Source organism: Cervus canadensis, chromosome 6 (assembly GCF_019320065.1).
Source record: "Cervus canadensis isolate Bull #8, Minnesota chromosome 6, ASM1932006v1, whole genome shotgun sequence".
NCBI classification, from domain to species: domain Eukaryota; kingdom Metazoa; phylum Chordata; class Mammalia; order Artiodactyla; family Cervidae; genus Cervus; species Cervus canadensis.
Window position 1 is genome coordinate 21,820,613 of NC_057391.1, and position 18,957 is coordinate 21,839,569.

The 18,957-nt window shown below is 39.8% G+C and overlaps 1 pseudogene; it reads right to left on the reverse strand.

Annotated features, from left to right (window-relative positions):
• Positions 1-4,609: 4,609 nt before the first annotated feature.
• LOC122444199 lies at positions 4,610-5,376 on the reverse strand (annotated as a pseudogene).
• Positions 5,377-18,957: the final 13,581 nt, after the last annotated feature.

Genomic DNA, 18,957 nt, shown 5'->3' on the forward strand with positions numbered 1-18,957 from the left:
CACTGCACTGGATAAGCACTTTAAAGACAATACAATACTATATTAAGACAGAGAGTTACTCTTGGGATGAGGAAGGCATCTGCTCTAAGTAAGGTATGGAGGGAGGGCTCCACTCTGACACTTACTCTGCAACACCAGGCAAGGTACTGAACGTCTCTCATGTTCAATTTCCATTTCTGTGAATAGTCAGTATCCTTCTGCTGGGCACTGGGCTCATATTGGCATTCATCATCTCATTCACTTATCCTAAGAACCCTGCATGGTAGATTCTATCAATATCCACATTGCAGATATGAGGAAACTGAAGCATAAAAATAATTAAGTGATACTCCCAAGATCACTCAACTAGTGAGTGATAGGTCTAGAAACATAATCCAAGACTTCCATCCTAAGCACTGTTACATTGCCTCCCTAAAGTAGTGTGGACCCAACCTTGAAGGGTTAGGAGAAGAATTGAGTGAGTACACAGCTGAAAATCACCTTGCATAACACTTTCCCTAGCATTGGCACTCAGTCAGTTGCAAGCAATGCACAAAACGTTGAGGATTTGGGAGCCAAACTCTCAAATTGCAAAGGAGTCTATCCACGAGATAGAGCTTAATATTTTTTGAGGTGTAATTGGCAGTTTAAATGGTAGATTTTGTGTATTTTCATAAGTTTCTATGGTCTATCATGTTACTGTTCAGGGAAAATCAGTTCATTAGGGTGTTATATTGAGAGACTGAGATGTTGTTGTTGGAATGAGTACACCAAGCAGTGTTTGCTATGATTGCTTAGTTTTTTCCCCATTATTGAGTCTTGCTCCCATTCTCAGAATATTTCTATACTATACTACAAGAAAAGACAGAGCAGTAGAAACGATTTTACTTACCAGAAGAAGAAGAAAAAAAAAAAAAAAAACCTTTGTGCAATAATTTTGAGCTTCCTTTCCAAGGTAGCCTTTACTTGCCAGCCAAAATCATCCCATGTAAGATATTTTACATAAAGTAAACATGAAGATACTTTTTGGCCAACCCAATATTTGTCGTTTGAAGTCAATCATTTTCACATTTAGTAGGCAAAGATTATCAGGGCTTCCCTGAGAGCTCAGTTGGTAAAGAATCCACCTGCAGTGCAGGAGACCCCCATTCGATTCCTGGGTCCAGAAGATCCGCTGGAGAAGGGGTAGGCTATCCACTCAAGTATTTTTGGGTTTCCCTTGTGGCTCAGATTGTAAAGAATCCGCCTGCAACGTGGGAGACCTGGGTTCGATCCCTGGATTGGGAAGATCCCCTGAAGAAGGGAAAGCCTACCCACTCCAGTACTCTGGCCTAGAGAATTCCACGGACTGTATAGTCCATGGGGTCGCAAAGATTTTGACACGACTGAGTGACTTTCACTCACAGGTAAAGATTAAAACCAGCCTGTTCTCCCGAATCTTCTCATCTCCTATGATTTCTTCAATGAGACGTTTACTGATTTTGGTTCAACAATGGAAGCCCCCATTGTGACTAGCGTGCATGCACGCTTAGCCTCTCAGTCTTCGAAACCTTTGGACTGTAGCCACTCGGGCTTTTCAATCCACGGGATTCTCCAGGCACATAATACCAGTGACTAGGTTTGCCCGCAGTTTAATCCATGACCACTAGAGGGCAGCAAGGTGTCCAGTGTCCGCCTCACAGAATATTCAGCAGGACACCAGGTGGCAGTGCTTCGGCTTTCATTCCTGCTGAAGCCTGATTCTCTGGGAATGCAAATAGTAAGACTGAGATAAGGCATTCACAAAGCTGTAACATTTGAGTTTTCAGAGGTGCACCACGTAAATGTTTTGAGGGATAGCATCACAGCAGAGAGGGCAAAGGCAAGGGGCACAGGTCTTGATATAGGAATATGCTTGGAGTGTTTAAGGAGTGATATCTCTTCCTTTCCTGTAGCCTCTTGTTTTTCCAGGCACTATACAGCTAACAAACTTGCTAAAGCATTTAGCACTTAACTGGATAGTGGGTGATTTCCTCATCTACTGATTCTGGGGCAATTTGTACCTAGGTTTGCCATCTTTTTTCCTAGTTGCCTTTAGTTTCCAGTTTAAACTAGTATAATGTCACCATCACTGAGACATCCAGCCAGTGCTTGGATATGGGTGCTTCTCCATACCCAAACTTTCTCTTAAGGAACCTTCTAAGATGGTACACTCTGGAAGACAAAAAAGTTAGGGACACTTTTCACAGTTAGAAAAGTTATGTTTCACTTCTCAAAGATTAAAAGAAATGGAACAATAAAACCTGTCTCATAGGGTTTTAACACTTAAATTAGACAATGGATTGGAAATGCATCCCATGGTGCCTTACTATGTTATAGTAAGCTCAATAAATATCAACTTTTTTTCTTTTACTAAAGTCTACCTTTCCTTCAAAGTCCACTTCTGTGACCTACTTAATACCCGCACATCAGTTCAGTAATGGAAGCTTCTAGGATATTTACTTAATCACTTACTTTCCTGGAGACAGTCATTATTTTTCCTTATCCTTTTGGTGTCATATACATCTAGCTACATTGATACACTCAGGCTGAAAGGACACGGCTGGAACAGATGAGGTTTGATTTTGGTTTCTGTAAGAGCAGTAAAATCAAGGTCATATTGCATGTTTACTATCTATTGGATATAATATTTATGATTTGGACCTCCAAGATTTTGCTATTCTTATTACCTATTTTCTCTTCTTATTGATTTATGAGCTTTTAATATATCCTGCATTTGAGTCCTTTTTCAGGACTGTGTATTGCATATATAGCCTTCCAGTCGTACCTTGACTTTTCCCTCTCTTTGCAGTGATTTTTAACAAACAAAAACAATTTTAAAATATATGCTCATAAGAAGCTCCCTTGAAATTTTGTGTTTGTTTTCTTTAAAAACTTTAGAAATGCTTACCTTTTGTGACTGTTATTGCCTGTGATAAGTCAGGTATCATTATTAATGATGTTTCCCAGAATGCAACATATCAATTTCCCCTGAGGATTAGTAAGATTTTTTCCCACTAAAATAGACACTTGGATTTGTCTTCAATGCTTGGCAAACTTCTGCCAAAACCACAGAGGTGGACTTGCAGAATTCCTTATTCATATTTATTACTTTCCATATAGCATTGTTCCTGAATAAAGAACTTGTTTTATATGAAGTTAAGTACAACAGTGAGTGGAGATTCTTGCTATGAGCAAAGAGATTATAGAATGGGTAATGCACGAGGTAGTTATAAATACCAGTTACAACCATGTGGTCATTTGCAGTACCAAAAAATATAACAGTTATGAAATTACTTTCACTTTATATGAATATATTTATGTATACATCAACCATTTTTAACTTCCATCTCCAGTTTTCCTGCCTGTAGTAGCATAAAATGTGCTACTACAAGTTACTTTTTATCTCCTTGCATCTCAGTAGGCAAGTTAAAGAATTCAATGGATCCTCTGATTCAGCTATCAGAGGAAAAAACATCACCCCTACATGGATAAATGGACTTGGTATTCTCTTTGAGGGAGAGAAGTTGCTTTGGTTGATTGAAGAAATAATTGCATCATATTAACAGGAAGCATAATTTTCCTGTTGTCCTTATCAGAAAGTTGTGTTGTTCAAGGAGTTACCGATAAATACCTAGTTAACAAGGAGGGAAGTTAACTAGTTAAGGTATTATGGTAGCTTTGTACTGTTTCAACTTAACTCTCTGGAAATCTATTTCCTCGAATTTGCTTCCCTTTTTTGTTCTGGGTTAGGCTTGGCCATGAAAGAGATTTGTGTAAGTTTTGGAAGATACTTGTGATGAAGTAGCCATATTTTTATGTTCCACAGGTTGGTGCAGAGCTCCAGGGACTATGGCAATACATAATGTTGCTGCTGAGCTGATAGTTCAACTTATTATTGACTCACAGCTCCTCTACCTCCCATCAGAGCTCTTACTCAGGTTCTCTTTGTATTAGACCAAGGATGCATGTAGCATGATGGCAAGTGACATCCACTTCTCCTGAAGGTCACCCACTACTGTGAGCCCTAAGGAGGTTAGAGAAAGACAAGCTTTAGTGTGTCTTCTGGGTTCCGTTGTCCTCATGTATTTCCATACATGTCACAGTTTCTCCATGCTTATGTCCACATCCAACTTTCCTTCACAAATGTTACTCTAGTTGACTTACAGTGAATTCAACTCAACACCAAATACAAATATAACAGATTTTATGGATTCTTACACCAGCTCTAGCTATTGCCTGTGTTCTAATCCTTATAACTTATCTCTTACTCTACATCATTGGTGGTTCTCCTTCTCTGATTGTGCCCCGACACAAAATCTGAGGGGAAAGGACTAAAGAAATGATTTTCATGATGATTTCAGCTTCTAGACCCAGATTTGTGATGTGAAGATCTTTAGGTGAAACTTCCGTTTTATATTCTTATGAGGCAAGTTTTCAAATTTAGACAACTTTACACATGCTCTGGATGGTTGATTTAAAAGTCAAAAATTCAAGATGAGAATACAGCAGTAGAAAGTTACCCTGGACACCTGCTTCCAAATGATATGCAAGGAGCTTTCTTTTAGTGTTAAATCTTCTGATCCAGACCACAGATGAAAGAAGCATAGGACTACCATTTCTTGTCTGGGGTCTGCAGGTGTGTATTTTGGCGGTCGTCCTGCAGCGGGAGTGGAAGGGGGCGGGTTTGTGCGGGGAGGGGGGTCCTCTCTCTTATCCAGCTCGGGAGTTTTTGTGCAGCTTTTCCTATCACTTCAAGCACTGTGAGTTCCCAGAGAGCACAGAAGTACTTTGCAGAGTCTTCCAGCTTTAAGGGTGAAATAATGAGGGTGATGGCTTTAAGTGATCTCTGAAAATTTATGGAGTAGCGGCCATCCCTTGCATTCGGGCCATAAGAACTCTGACTAATAAGGTAAATCATCTCTCCACTGGGAAGCTGCTTATACCAAAAAATGTCCAACTTGTCTCATACTGACAGTTCATGGTGGATAATTCCCCAACTTGACTGGATATGTCTGGCTGGTCTTGAGTAACTTTCTGGGCCACACCAGATCCTGTGGAAAAAAATCAGAAAACAGAGATGGAACAGTGAATAAAATAATGTAGGAATTAGACTCATTTAGGTCTCCAAAAAGAAAAACCAAACTGAAACCCTAAGATGCTTGCTTTTCTCCAGCCCTCCTTTCCCCCCCAAGTCCCTGTGAAGCACCATGTGCCTGTGTGCAGTCCTTTCACCCTGAACACCGCACCCACGTTTGGAAGCATCCCTACCAGAGAAGGTGAAGGCAAGGAACACCCAGAGCAGACTGGAGAGTGGCATGAGGCATGGGTTCCCCTGCTCAAATGTGCTCAGTTCTGCCTCAAGCTGAGAGTTCAGTGTCTTTGTCTGCCTGGCAGCACATTTACAGAGTAATGTTCCTGTGTGACTCCTTCAGACAGGAAGTGGAGTTTGTCATGTTCAAGGTAACGTGGTCTGTGCACAGATAGGAAAAAAAAAGTGTGATTCACCACAAACCTTTACTTTGTCTATTTTTCTTTCACTGGTAATTAAGTTACACTGAGTCTGAAAAAAGGGCTCCCCTGATAACTTAGTTGGTAAAGAATCTGCCTGCAATGCAGGAGACCCTGCTTCAGTTCGAGCCTGAAAGAGGACTTCGCAAAAGCAGTTATTAGTAAAGATTTGAGCTGAGGGGTATTGAAGAACAAACAAGTTGACATTCATTGATGATTATTCAACTGAATAATTCTGCCATCCCATCAAAAGTAGGATTTGTTTTTTAACTTTTTGTTGGAGTATAGTTGATTTACAATGTTGTGTTACAGCAAAACGAAATGTCCATCAACAGAGGAATGGATAAACATGTGGTACATATGTACAATGAAATTATTGTTGCTCTTTAGTTGCTAAGTCCTGTCCGACTCTGTGACCCCATGGACTCTAGCCCATTACGCTCCTTTGTTCATGGAATTTTTCAAGCAAAAATACTGGAGTGGGGTGCCATTTCCTCTCCAGGGGCTACACCTGACCCAGGGATCGATCCCACGTCTCCTGCTTGGCAAGCAGATTCTTTACCACAGAGCTACCAGGAAAAACCCACAATGAAAGCACTCAGCCATGAAAAAGAACAAAATAATGCCATCTGCAGCAACATGAACAGACCTATAATAAGGTGTAGTGTAAGCTATGGACCCTTCTTGTAATCTACCTACTTACTAGTTATTCATGTAGCCTATGCTTACATTTCTCCATCCAAAATCTAATACTGTATTTAAAAACTCACAGACTTTTGTCCTTGGAGAAAGGCAGTCTTATTCAAAATTTTTAATGAATTTTTTTCCTGGGTTTTAGAGTTCTAAAATATTGCTAAAATACAAATGATAACCTGATACCTCAGCTTTATATGCACTCTTTTTTATGCATCGCTCTATGAAATTTTGTCACAGGTGTAGGTTTTTGTGCCACCACTAAAATCAGGATACAGAATTGTTCCATCTCTCTAAACATAACCATTTTCGTACCCTCCCCATCCCTGCGACTGGTGATGACCCCTATCAGATACTGATCTTTTATCTCTGTATTTTGTCTTTATGAGAATTTTATATAAGTAAACTCATACATTATGCATACAATCATAAAAATATGTTAAGTGTAGTCATCTACCATGTAGTCTTCTGAAACTAACTTTTTTTTTCACTCAGCCTTGAGATCCATCTGGGCTATTGTGTGTATCAATATTCTGTTTCTTTTAATCACAACAGACTGTCTCTAACTTAAGATGAATCAACTTAGGATTTTTGACTTTCTGTTGTGGAGAAAGCTATGTATGCATCCCCTAGAAACCATACTTTGAACTTTGATCTTTCCCCATGCTGCAGCATGCCGTATTACATCCTCTGATGGTTCTTGGCAGCAACAGTGAGCTGAGCGCTCAGTCAGCCCCAGGAACAGGAGGGTAAACAATTGATACACTTACAACCATTCTGTACCCATACAACCATTATGTTTTTCACTTTCAGTATCATACCTTTAAGGTAGGCCAGGCGAAGCTCTGACTCACAGTAGGTTAAGTACATTAAATGCATTTTCCACTTACTGGTATTTTCAACTTAAAATGTTTATTGAGACTTAACCCTATTGCAAGTTGAAATATATCTATAAATTATCTTTTATTGTATGGATGTTCAGTTCAGCTCGGTCACTCAGTCATGTCTGACTCTTTGTGACCCCATGGACGGCAGCATGCCAGGCTTTCCTGTCCATCACCAACTCCTGGAAGTTACTCAAACTCATGTCCATCGAGTCAGTGATGCCATCCAACCATCTCATTCTCTGTCATCCCCTTCCCCCGCCTTCAATGTCTCCCAGCATCAGGGTCTTTTCCAATGAATCAGTTCTTCCCATCAGATGGCCAAAGTATTGGAGCTTCAGTTTTAGCATCAGTCCTTCCAATGAATATTCAGGACTGATTTCCTTTAGGACTGACTGGTTTGATCTCCTTGCAGTCCAAGGGACTCTCAAGAGTCTTCTGCAACACCAAAGTTCAAAAACATCAATTCTTCGATGCTCAGCTTTCTTTATAGTCCAAATCTCACGTCCATACATGACCACTGGAAAAACCATAGCTTTGACTAGACGGACTTTTGTTGGCAAAGTAATGTCTCTGCTTTTTAGTGTGCTGTATGGGTTGGTCATAGCTTTTCTTCCAAGGAGCAAGTGTCTTTTAATTTCATGGCTGCAGTCACCATCTGCAGTGATTTGGAGCCCAAGAAAATAAAGTCTGTCGCTGTTTCCATTATTTCCCCATCTATTTCCCATGAAGTGATGGGACTGGATGCCATGATCTTAGTTTTCTGAATGTTGAGTTTTAAGCCAACTTTTTCACTCTCCTCTTTCACTTTCATCAAGAGGCTCTTTAGCTCTTCTTCACTTTCTGTCGTAAGGGTGGTGTCATCTTCATATCTGAGGTTGTTGATCTTTCTCCCGACAATCTTGATTACAGTTTGTGCTTCATCCAGCATGGCATTTCACATGAAGTACTCTGCATATAAGTTAAATAAACAGGGTGACAATAGACAGCCTTGATGTACTCCTTTCCCAATTTGAACCAGTCCATGTCAAGTTCTAACTGTTGCTTCTTGACCTGCATACAGATTTCTCAGGAGGAAGGTAAGGTGGTCTGGTATTCCCATCTCTTTCAGAATTTCCCACAGTTTATTGTGATCCACAGTCAAAGGCTTTGGCATAGTCAATAAAGCAGAAGTAGATGTTTTTCTGGGACTCTGTTTTTCGATGTTTCAGCTGATGTTGGCAATTTGATCCCTGGTTCCTCTGCCTTTTCTAAATCCAGCTTGAACATCTGGAAGTTCACAGTTCATGTACTGTTGAGTCCTGGCTTGGAGAATTTTGAGTGTTACTTTGCTAGCGTGTGAGATGAGTGCAACTGTGCAGTAGTTTGAACGTTCTTCAGCATTGCCTTTCTCTGGGATTGGAATGACAACTGACCTTTTCCCGTGCTGTGGCCACTGCTGAGTTTTCCAAATTTGCTGGCATATTGAGTGCAGCATTTTTATAGCATCATCTTTTAGGATATGAATTAGCTTAACTGGAATTTCATCACCTCCACTGACTTTGTTCGTAGCGGTGCTTTCTAAGGACCACTTGACTTCGCATTCCAAGATGTCTGGCTCTAGGTGAGTAATCACACCATCATGCTTGTATGGGTCATGAAGATCTTTTTTGTATAGTGTTTCTGTGTATTCTTGCCACCTCTTCTTAACATCTTTTGCTTCTGTTAGATCCATAGCATTTCTGTCCTTTATTGTGCCCATCTTTCCATGAAATGTTCCCTTGGTATCTCTCATTTTCTTGACAAGTTCTCTAGTCTTTCCCATTCTATTGTTTTCCTCTATTTTTTTGCATTGATCACTGAGGAGGGCTTTCTTATCTCTCCTTACTATTCCTTGGAACTCTGTAGGGAGCCCAGGAACCAGTAAAATGACTATCAATAAAGTTTATTCAGATTGTTAAAATGAAAATACTGGTATTTCTCAATTTTTAGAGGATGCAAACTGCACCTTTCCCCTATTAGCTGAAATATAATTGTTTATACCACATGAATGGCAAGTTGTCACTTTCTAAAAAAAATGTTAAAAACACCTTGTTTTGTGAATAGCCATTGTAGTTTCAGAAATTACATTATAATAGAGGTGTCCCTGTAGATACAAAAATGAATTACAAAGATATATAAAGACAACACTCTTTATGATAGCACAGCAATAAAAGCAATTATTTATTAACGGAAAGGCAATTAATGACAGAATGTCTCAGAGTACCACATGGGCATTGTAAAAAATGAACTGGGCCACTTCCTAGGTGGCACAGTGGTAAATAATCTGCCTGCAGTGCAGGAGACAAAAAAGACCAAGTTTGATACCTGGGTCAGGATGATCCCATGGAGGAGGAAGTGGCAACCCACTCCAGTATTCTTGCCTGAAAAATTCCTTGGACAGAGGAGCCTGGCAGGCAGTTCTTACGGCCGCACATAAAACAAGCCTTTGGAACAGGAGAGTTATTTGTATTTTTCTCACTTTCAGGTTGAGACTAACACACTGGAACCAACATTTTATTGACACAAGAAAAAATCATGACAAATTGTTAATGGTTCTCACTTGATTTCTGTGCTGCAATTGGGATTCTTAGTAGCCATATAATTCTTCCCAGCTACATCAGCTAATGAGGCACTTCTTCCTTGTCCTTTTTTTCTTTTCTTTATGCATCTTCTCCCCTTCTCTTTCCCTTCATTTTCCTCCTCTCTCACTGCTCTCTGACTCTCCTTCCAGATGACTCTAGATTTGCTCTCGTGACTGCTCCCCCACTGTGTCCCCCCTTCTTCCCACCAGAGATACTGCACAGGTGCAGCCCCATCTGTCCCCGTGTGCCCCCCTCAGGACGCAGTAGTACACAGCGGTGTCTCTCAGGGTGACCTGGGGCAGGACCAAGGTGCTGGACTTTCTGTCTGAAGCTATGGTCAGAGAGGCCATGCTGCTGTTCACTGTGCTTCATATGCCATGAATGACATACTGTGGACTCTGATTGGGATTTTGCTGATATGAGTGTAGTCATTTCCATCAATGGCATAGTTATTACAAGGCAGGTTTACATCTTCTCCTTCAGCACAATCCATGGAGCTGGGCTGGGTGGTCTTAGCATCAATCACAGTCCCTATGGGGTTAAGAAATCAAACTAGCACCAGAGCACAAATCAGTATAATTCTATGGATCAAAGCCATAACCATCCCATAACTGTCTGGCCCTAACCCCTACTCAAGTGTTTCTATTTATGTCCTGCAAAAATATTATTGGTGTTCATTGTTGGACTGCAAGGAGATCAAGCCAGTCAATCTAAAGGAAATGAACCCTAAATATTCATTGGAAAGACTGATGCTGAAACTGAAGCTCCAATACTTGGTTCAAGACCCAACTCATTGGAAAATATCCTGATTCTGGGAAAGATTGAAGGCAAAAGGAGAAGGGGGCATCAGAGGATGAGATGGTTAAACAGCATTACCATCTCAATGGACATGAACTTGAGCATACTCCAGGAGAAAGTAGAGGACGGAGGAGCCTGGCATACTGCCGTCCATGTACGTAAAAAGTTGTATACAACTTAGTGACTGAAAAACAACAAAATTATAGAGACCAAAGATGTGGCAAGAATCAGAGATCCATAGGCTTTGTTCCATGGGTCATTGGCTCAATAGACCCAGAGATTTCCTACAACCTGCTTACTGCTAAGGACTCACCCGGAATCATGGCCATGATTTAACCTGTCATGTAGAAATCTGTCCTCTTTAGCAAACCCACAGATCACTTCAGTTCCATCATTGTAATGCTGAATACAGAACAGGGAGAGGAGTAGAGAGTAAGTGACTCTTTGTGGCCCTTTGCCCTCAAGTCATCCCTTGTAGACACAGAACACTTATCCAAGGTCAGAAACACGATTACTCCAGTCACCAGCCTCATACTTCAAGGACAAGCCAGGACCATGGACTCAGAACTCAGACTTGTGTCTGATCCTTGGCTTAAGGAAGTTCCAGAGAACAGAGGCAACAGCTGTTAGTAAGACTTAACAACGAGTGCAGATACCACTGTGTTATTGCCAGAACCTTCTCAGCCAATGATCAAACATTTCCTTACCTAGGTCTTCCTCCTCTGTTTTAGTCATGTCCCCAAAAGATGGTGAAACACTCCCAGCTCACTGTGCAATCATCTGTGAAGTTTAATGTCTGGCTCTGGCAAAGGAACACCATTCACAATGATGTGTCTATGCACAACCATTGGTCTATCATTTGTTTAAGAAATTGGCTGATGCTCCAAGAAGCTTGTGGAATACAGTATTTAATCCCAGAAAAATGCACTGAGCTCTGTGTTGTAAGATGATGAAAATTCCTGTCCATGTTTTAAAAAATCCCTAGGAGGTTCAAAAGTAGGATGTGGTCTGGGAGATGGAAAGATTAACATTGAGACTAAAAGCTACACATCCTGGAACTTGGAGTTCTTGTAAGTGTTCTTGAAATCATGCATCTACCACCATCTAGGTAGACATTTTTCATGCATCTGTTCTTAATATACTAACTGACTGACATAGATGGTGTTCACCTCATCCTCCTTGAACAGTGGTCCATAATCCTCATGTTACCTATGCTTGTGGCTGTTGTTCAGCAAGGATGCTAAGGCAGAGGAATAGACAGAAAGAAAGGCAAACGAAGTGGGGTTTGGGTGGAGATGAGTGTGAGTGGTAAAAAAAAGTTGGAGGAGGGGAAAAAGATTTTAAGGAATAGAAAGGTGAAGGGATAATCAGAGCAGGGAAATGGGGAAGCAGTGTTTAGGAAGGTACGTGGAAAAGGCTTAGGCTATTGGGCTAAGATCCCCTGAATCCTTGATCACACACAGTCAACAAGGGATAATAAAGCGCAGGTTGTCTAAAGAAGATGAAAGCATGTCATTTTTCTTTTTTTTTGGCACATCAATGGAAAACAAATTTCCCTTCCCTTCTCCCAGAAACAGTTTTCAGATGAAACAGTGCCCTCTTGTGACTGAATAAAAGTGGAAAGCTAAACCCAGGCCAAAAGTCAACAAGCAACTGTTGGAAAAGTTCCTCAGGTTTGAAGGGAAATAGGCCTCCGAGGTGACTCCCTGATGGTTCAGTTGGTAAAGAACCCACCTGCAATGCAGAGACCCTGGTTCGATTCCTGCGTTGGGAAGATACACTGGAGAAGGGATAGGCTACCCACTCCAGTATTCTGCTGGAGAATTCCATGGACTACGGTCCATGGGTTCACAAAGAGTCAGACACGACTGAGAGACTTTCACTTTCACTTCAGGTGACTCTAGTGGTAAAGAACTCACCTGCCAATGCAGGAGACTTAAGAGACACAGTTTCAATCCCTGGATTGGGGAGATCCCCTGGAGAAGGGCGTGGCGACCCACTTCAGTATTCTTTCCTGAGAATCCCTTGGACAAGGGAGCCTGCTGGGCTATAAACCATGTGTTCGCAGGGTCAGACACGACTGAAGCGCCTCACCACACAGCTCACACCTTACTTGTCATACCTCTGTGCTCATCTGTGTTTTCTTGGTCCTAAACATTCTATAGAAGGTTTTAATGATCTTTGACTGCTTTATTTCAGTCATATGATTCTCACTTCTTGATCTCTTCAGTTTTCATTTGTATCCAACATTCCCATATTTAAAATTTACTCAAAAGCCCATGTAATTCAAATGTTTATAAGAGAGGTCGGTACAGACTAGGCACTCAAGAATTATCTGTTTGCTGAATGAGCCAATGAATTTATTGAATTTAATGAAAATGTTATGTTAAATAACCATTTAAATTGTTTAAATTAAGGGATTTGATTTAGGTCGCACCTGAATGGCCTAGTGGTTTTCCAGCCTTTCTTCAATTTTACCTGAATTTTAAAATAAGGAGCCCATGATCTGACCACAGTCAGCTCCAGATCTTGTTTTTGCTGACTCTATAGAGTTTCTCCATCTTTGGCTGCAAAGAATATAACCAATCTTATTTCTGTATTAACCATCTGGTGATATTCAAGTGTAGAGTGGTCTCTCGTGTTATTGGAAGAGGGCATTTGCTATGACCAGTGTGTTTTCTTGGCAAAACTGTATTAGTCTTTGCCCTGCTTCATTTTGTACTCCAGGTTCAAACTTGCCTGAACTAAGTTTACATTGCTTCCTGAGTTTGCATTCTAATCCCCTGTGATGAAAAGGGCATCTTTTTTTGGTGTTCATTCTAGAAGGTCTTGCAGATCTTGATAGAAGATATATTCTTCATATATCTCGTTAGGTTCCATTTTAACCATAGTGTCGCCATCACTGAAACCTCCATTCATCCTCTTCTGGGTCAAGTGATTCCTCATACCCAAATCTTCTCCAAGGAGCCCTCTAAATGGTACACTCTAGATGACAATAAAGGTTTGAGATGTTTTTCACAGTTAGGAAAGTTATGTCTCATTTCCCAAAGATTACAAGCATTGGAACAATAAAACTTGTCTCATAGGGTTTTGATATTTAGCTTATATAATGAATCAGAAATGCATTCTACACTTCCTGACCTATAGTAAGTTCAGTAAATATCAACTTTCTTTATTCTACTAAAACTTGCCTTTCCTTCAGTGTCCAGATCTGTGATCTGCTTTTTCTCCCCGCCACATCAGTTCAGGGATGGAAGCTTCTAGGACATTTACTTAATCTCTTATTTTCTTGGAGACAGCCATTATTTTTTTCTTATCCTTTTGATACCATATACAACTAGCTACATTGATACAGGGTGCTGAAAGGACACAGATGGAACAGGTGAGGTTTGATTTTGGTTTTCCTAAAAACAGTAAAATCAAGGTTATCTTGCATGTTTACTACCTAATGGATATAATATTTTTGATTTGGATCTCTAAGATTTTGCTACTCTGATTAACTGTTTTCTTTTCTTATTGATTTATGAGCTCTTAATATATTCTGCATTTGATTCCTTTTTCAGAAATGTGTTTTTTGTATATTGCCTTCCACACTGGCATTGACTTTCCACTCTCTTAGCAGTGATTTTCAACAATGACCAAAAAAAAAGGCAATTTAAAAATATACATTCATGCTCACAAGAATTTCTCTTGCAAGTTTTATTTGTTTGGTTTCTTTAGAAAATTTAGAAATGCTTTCCTTTTGTGACTTCTGTTGCTTGTGATGATAGTCAGTTATCACTGTTAATGATATTTCCCAGAATACAATGATCAATTTCCTGTGAATATTAGCAAGATTTTTTTCCATGAAAATAATCCCTTGGATTTGTCTTCAGCGCTTTGCAAACTTTTGCTAAAACCATCCTGGTCGACTTTCAGAATTTCTTATTCATCTTTATGACTTTCCACATAGCAATGCGCCTGAATAAGCAGCTTGCTTCATAGGAAGTCAAGTACAACAGTGAGTGGAGGTTCTTGCTATGATAAAGAGCTTATGGAATGGGTAATGGATGAGGCAGTTATAAATCCTAGTTACAATCATGTGGTCATTTGCAGCAATAACAAAAGCAATAGTCATTAACGAATCGCCAGCCCAGGTTCAATGCATGATACAGGGTGCTCGGGGCTGGTGCACTGGGATGACCCAGAGGTATGAGAAGGGGAGGGAGGTGGGAGGGGGGTTCAAGATGGGGGAAAAAGTACATTAAATAAAGTAAGATAAATACAATTCCTATGCAAAAAAACAAACAAAAGCAATAGTAGTTATAAAATTATTTTCATTTTATATGAATGTATTTATGTATACATTAACCATTTTTAACTTCCCTCTCCTGTTTGCCTGCCTGTCATAACATAAAATATGCCACTACAACTTAATCTTTATCTCGTATCTCAGTAGTTAAGATGTAGGATTCAATGGGAGAGTGTGTTTAGCTAAAAGAGGAAAGAACCTTAAACAGATAAATGAACTTGGTATTCTCTTCGAAGGAGACAGCTTATTTTGGTTGAATGAAGAATAATTGCATCATATTAACAGCAAGCATAGTTTTCCTGTGGTCTTTATTAGAAAGTTGTGATGTTCAAAGAGGTACTGATGAATGCCTAGTTATCGAGGGAAGTTAACTAGTCAAGCTATTATGATAGCTTATATACAGTCTCAACTCAACAATATGAAAATCTGTTTCCAAGGATTTGCTTCCCTGTATTGTTCTGGGTTAGGGTTGGCCCTGAAAGAGATTTGTGTAAGTTTTGGAAGGTACTTCTGATGAAGTAGCATGTTTCTATGTTCCTCAGGTTGGTACAGGGCTCCAGGGACTATGGCAATACATACTGTTGCTGCTGCTCTGATAGTTCAATTTATTGTTGACTTAAAACCTCTTGACCTTCCACCAGATATCTTACTCATGTTCTCTTTGTATTATACCAAGTATGCATGTAGCATGATGGCAAATGACATCCACTTCTCCTGAAGGTCACCCACTACTGTGAGCCCTAAGGAGGTTAGAGAAAGACAAGTTTCAGTGGGTTCCGTTGTCCTCATATATTTCCATACATGTCACAGTTTGTCCATGCTTTTGTCCACATCCAACTTTCCTTCACAAATGTTACTCTAGTTGACTTACAGTGAATTCAACTCAACACCAAATACAAATACAACGGTTTTTATGGACTCTCCCACCAGCTCTCGCCATTGCCTGTGTTCTAATCCTTATAACTAATCTCTTACTCTACATCACTGGTGGTTCTCCTCTGATTGTGCCCCTACACAAACTCTGAGGGGAAAGCACTAAGGAGATGATTTTCATGACAATTTCAGCTTCTAGATCCAGATTTGTGATGTGAGCCTCTTTAGGTGAAACTGTTATTCTATATTCTTATGGGGCAAGTTTTCAAACTTAGACAACTTTACACATGTTCTGTGTGGCTGATTTAAAGTAAAAAATTCAGGAGAAGAATGTATCAGTAGAAAGTTACTCTGGACACCTGCTTCCAAATGACATAGAAGGAGCTTTTATTTAGAATTGAATCTTCTGATCCAGACCACAGATGAAGCAACCGCAGGACTACCATCTCTTGCCTGGGGCCTGCAGGTGTGTATTTCAGCCTGGGTCCCGCAGCAGGGGGCTCTCTCTTATTAAGCTCTGGGGTTTTTGTTCAGCTTTTCCTATTACTTCAACCACCGTGAGTTCCCAGAGAGCACAGAAGTACTTTGCAGAGTCTTCCAGCTGTAAGTCTGAAACGGTGAGGCTGATGGATCTTTGTGATCTCTGAAAATTTATAGAGTAGCGGCCATCCCTTGCATTCTGGCTAGAAGAACCCTGACTAATAAGGTAAATCATCTCTCCACTGGGAAGCTGTTTATACCAAAAAATGTAACTGCTCCGAAGTGTCTCATAGCGACAGCTTAAGGTGACTACCTCCCCAGCTTGACTGGAAATGTCTGGCTGGTCTTGAGTAACTCTCTGGGCCACACTGGATCCTGTGGGGAAAATTAGAAAACAGAGATGGAGCAGTGAATAAAATAGTATAGGAATTAGACTAAAAAAAACAAGCTGAAATCATAAGATGTTTGCTTCTCTTTTAGAATACCTACCAGGGAAGGTGAAGGCCAGGAACACCCAGGGCAGACTGGAGGGCAGCATGAGGCATGGATTCCCCTGCACAAATGTGCTGAGTTCTGCCTCAAGCTGAGAGCTCAGTGTCTCTGTGTGCCTGGCAGCGCATATACATAGTATCCGGTTCCTGTGTGACTCCTTCAGACAGGAAGTGGGGGTTGTCATGTTCATAGATAACATGGTCTGTGCACAGACGGGGAAAAAAAGTCTAGCTCACCACAAACCTTTCTTTGTCTATTTTTCTTTCAAAGGTAATTAAATTAGGCTGAGCCTGAAAGGGGGCTTTGCAAAAGCAATTATTTTAAAGGTGTGAACTGAGTGGAACTAAAGAACAAACAAGCTGATTTTCACTTATAGTTATTTCACAGAATAATTTTGCCATCCCATTTAATATAGGATTTTTTTTTACATTTTTATTGGTGTTTGGTTGATTTACAGTTTTGTGTTACAGCAAAATGAAATATGCTTTGACAGAGGAATGAATAAAATGTGTTACTTATGTACAATGATATTGTTGTTGTTCTTTAGTCACTAAGTAGTGTCTGACTCTTTGGGATCCATGGACTGTATCATGCAAAGTTTCTCTTTCCATGGGATTTCCCAGGCAAGATACTGGAGTGGGGTGCCATTTCTTTTTTCCAGGGATCTTCCTGAGCCAGGAATCGAACCTATGTGTCCTGCTTGGCAGGTGGATTCTTTACCGCAGAGCCACCGGGGAAATCCCACAATGAAATCGCTCAGCCATGAAAAAGAACAAAATAATGCTGTTTGTAACCCCATGAAGAGACCTAAAATAAGATTTAGTATAATCAATGAACCCTTCTTATAATCTACTTATTTACTAGTCATTCATTTAGCCTATACTTACATTTCTCCATCCAAAGTCTAAATACTCTATTTAAATACTCACAGACTTTTGGCCCTCTTGGTAAAAGCAGTCTTATCCAAAAATTTTTAACTTATTTTTTAATAGGTTTTAGAGCTCTACTTGGTTTTTTCAATACATAAAATTATTTCTACATCAAATGATAAAATATCAGTCCTCCTAACTTTCAGAGTCTATTCTGTTTTTTGTGTTTGTATGAGTTTATAACAAGAATAAAATAATTATTCTTTTGAAACTTGGTATTGAATCTTATTTATCAGACTTTAAGGAGGATCAGGAAATTCAGTCCCATTCCTTCCACAAGTAGAACTGTACTTCTTAGATCATGTGTCCTGGAATTGTCCTCATGTTATTTTTTCTGTCCCGATTGGCCCACAGTGTTCAGTCTCACTAGTTAGTTGCTTGTTATTTTTTCTTTTTGTTAAGTAAAGGTAAGATAAGCATGTCAGTTCTTTCTGTGCCATAATACTATAATGCACTCCAACAAAACTTGGTGTCTACAGCCTGCAAGCACACAGTATACGTCTATAGCACAGAAGGCAATGACTGAAATTTTGTTAAGTGTTACCTGTTCATTGAATGTAGCTGTCAATTTTCCATTCGGTTTTACCATTTTAATGGGTGAATTAATATAAAAGAACCAAAGGCAAATGAATAGTAGAAAAGAAAGTACAGACAAGGTCTCTAAAACAGTGCCAACTCCTTGTTTTTAAGTTGCTTGAGCGGTGTTGTTAGTGACTGATGCATGGAGGGGAGTGCAGATTTAGTTGAGACATCTCCTCTGTCCCATTTCACCTCTGAGTGCTGACAGGCAGCTGATACCCTGGTTTGCATGACCAAACCTACTTGTATTTAAGTAGAAGATACTGTGAATATCCACAGCAACTGGGCAGCAGCATGATATTGTATATGTAGCATATATAACTATCAATATTATATATATACTAGAAAATTTATATTTATAAAGTATTACTAAGATACAGATGATAATCTGATATATTAGCTTTATATGCACTCTTTTTTATGCATAGCTCTGCAATTTTATCACTGGTACAGGTTTTTGTACCATCACTAAAATCATGATGCAGGATTGTTCCATCTCTCTAGAGAAAACCACTTTCACACTGTCTCCACCCCTGCAACTCATGATAACTCTTAGCAACTACTGATCTCATGCCTATATTTTGTTATTTTGAGAATGCTGTATAAGTAAATTCATACATTATGCATGCAATTGTAATAATATGGTGTGTAAGCATGTATCATGTAGTCTTCTGAGATACTTTTATTCACTCAGCATTGAGATCCATCTAGGCTGTTGCATGAATCAATAGTAAGTTTCTTTTAATCACTACAGACTGTCCCCAACTTGTGATGAATCAACTCGGGATTTTTCATGCTATGGTAGTGAGAAACATATATATGCACTC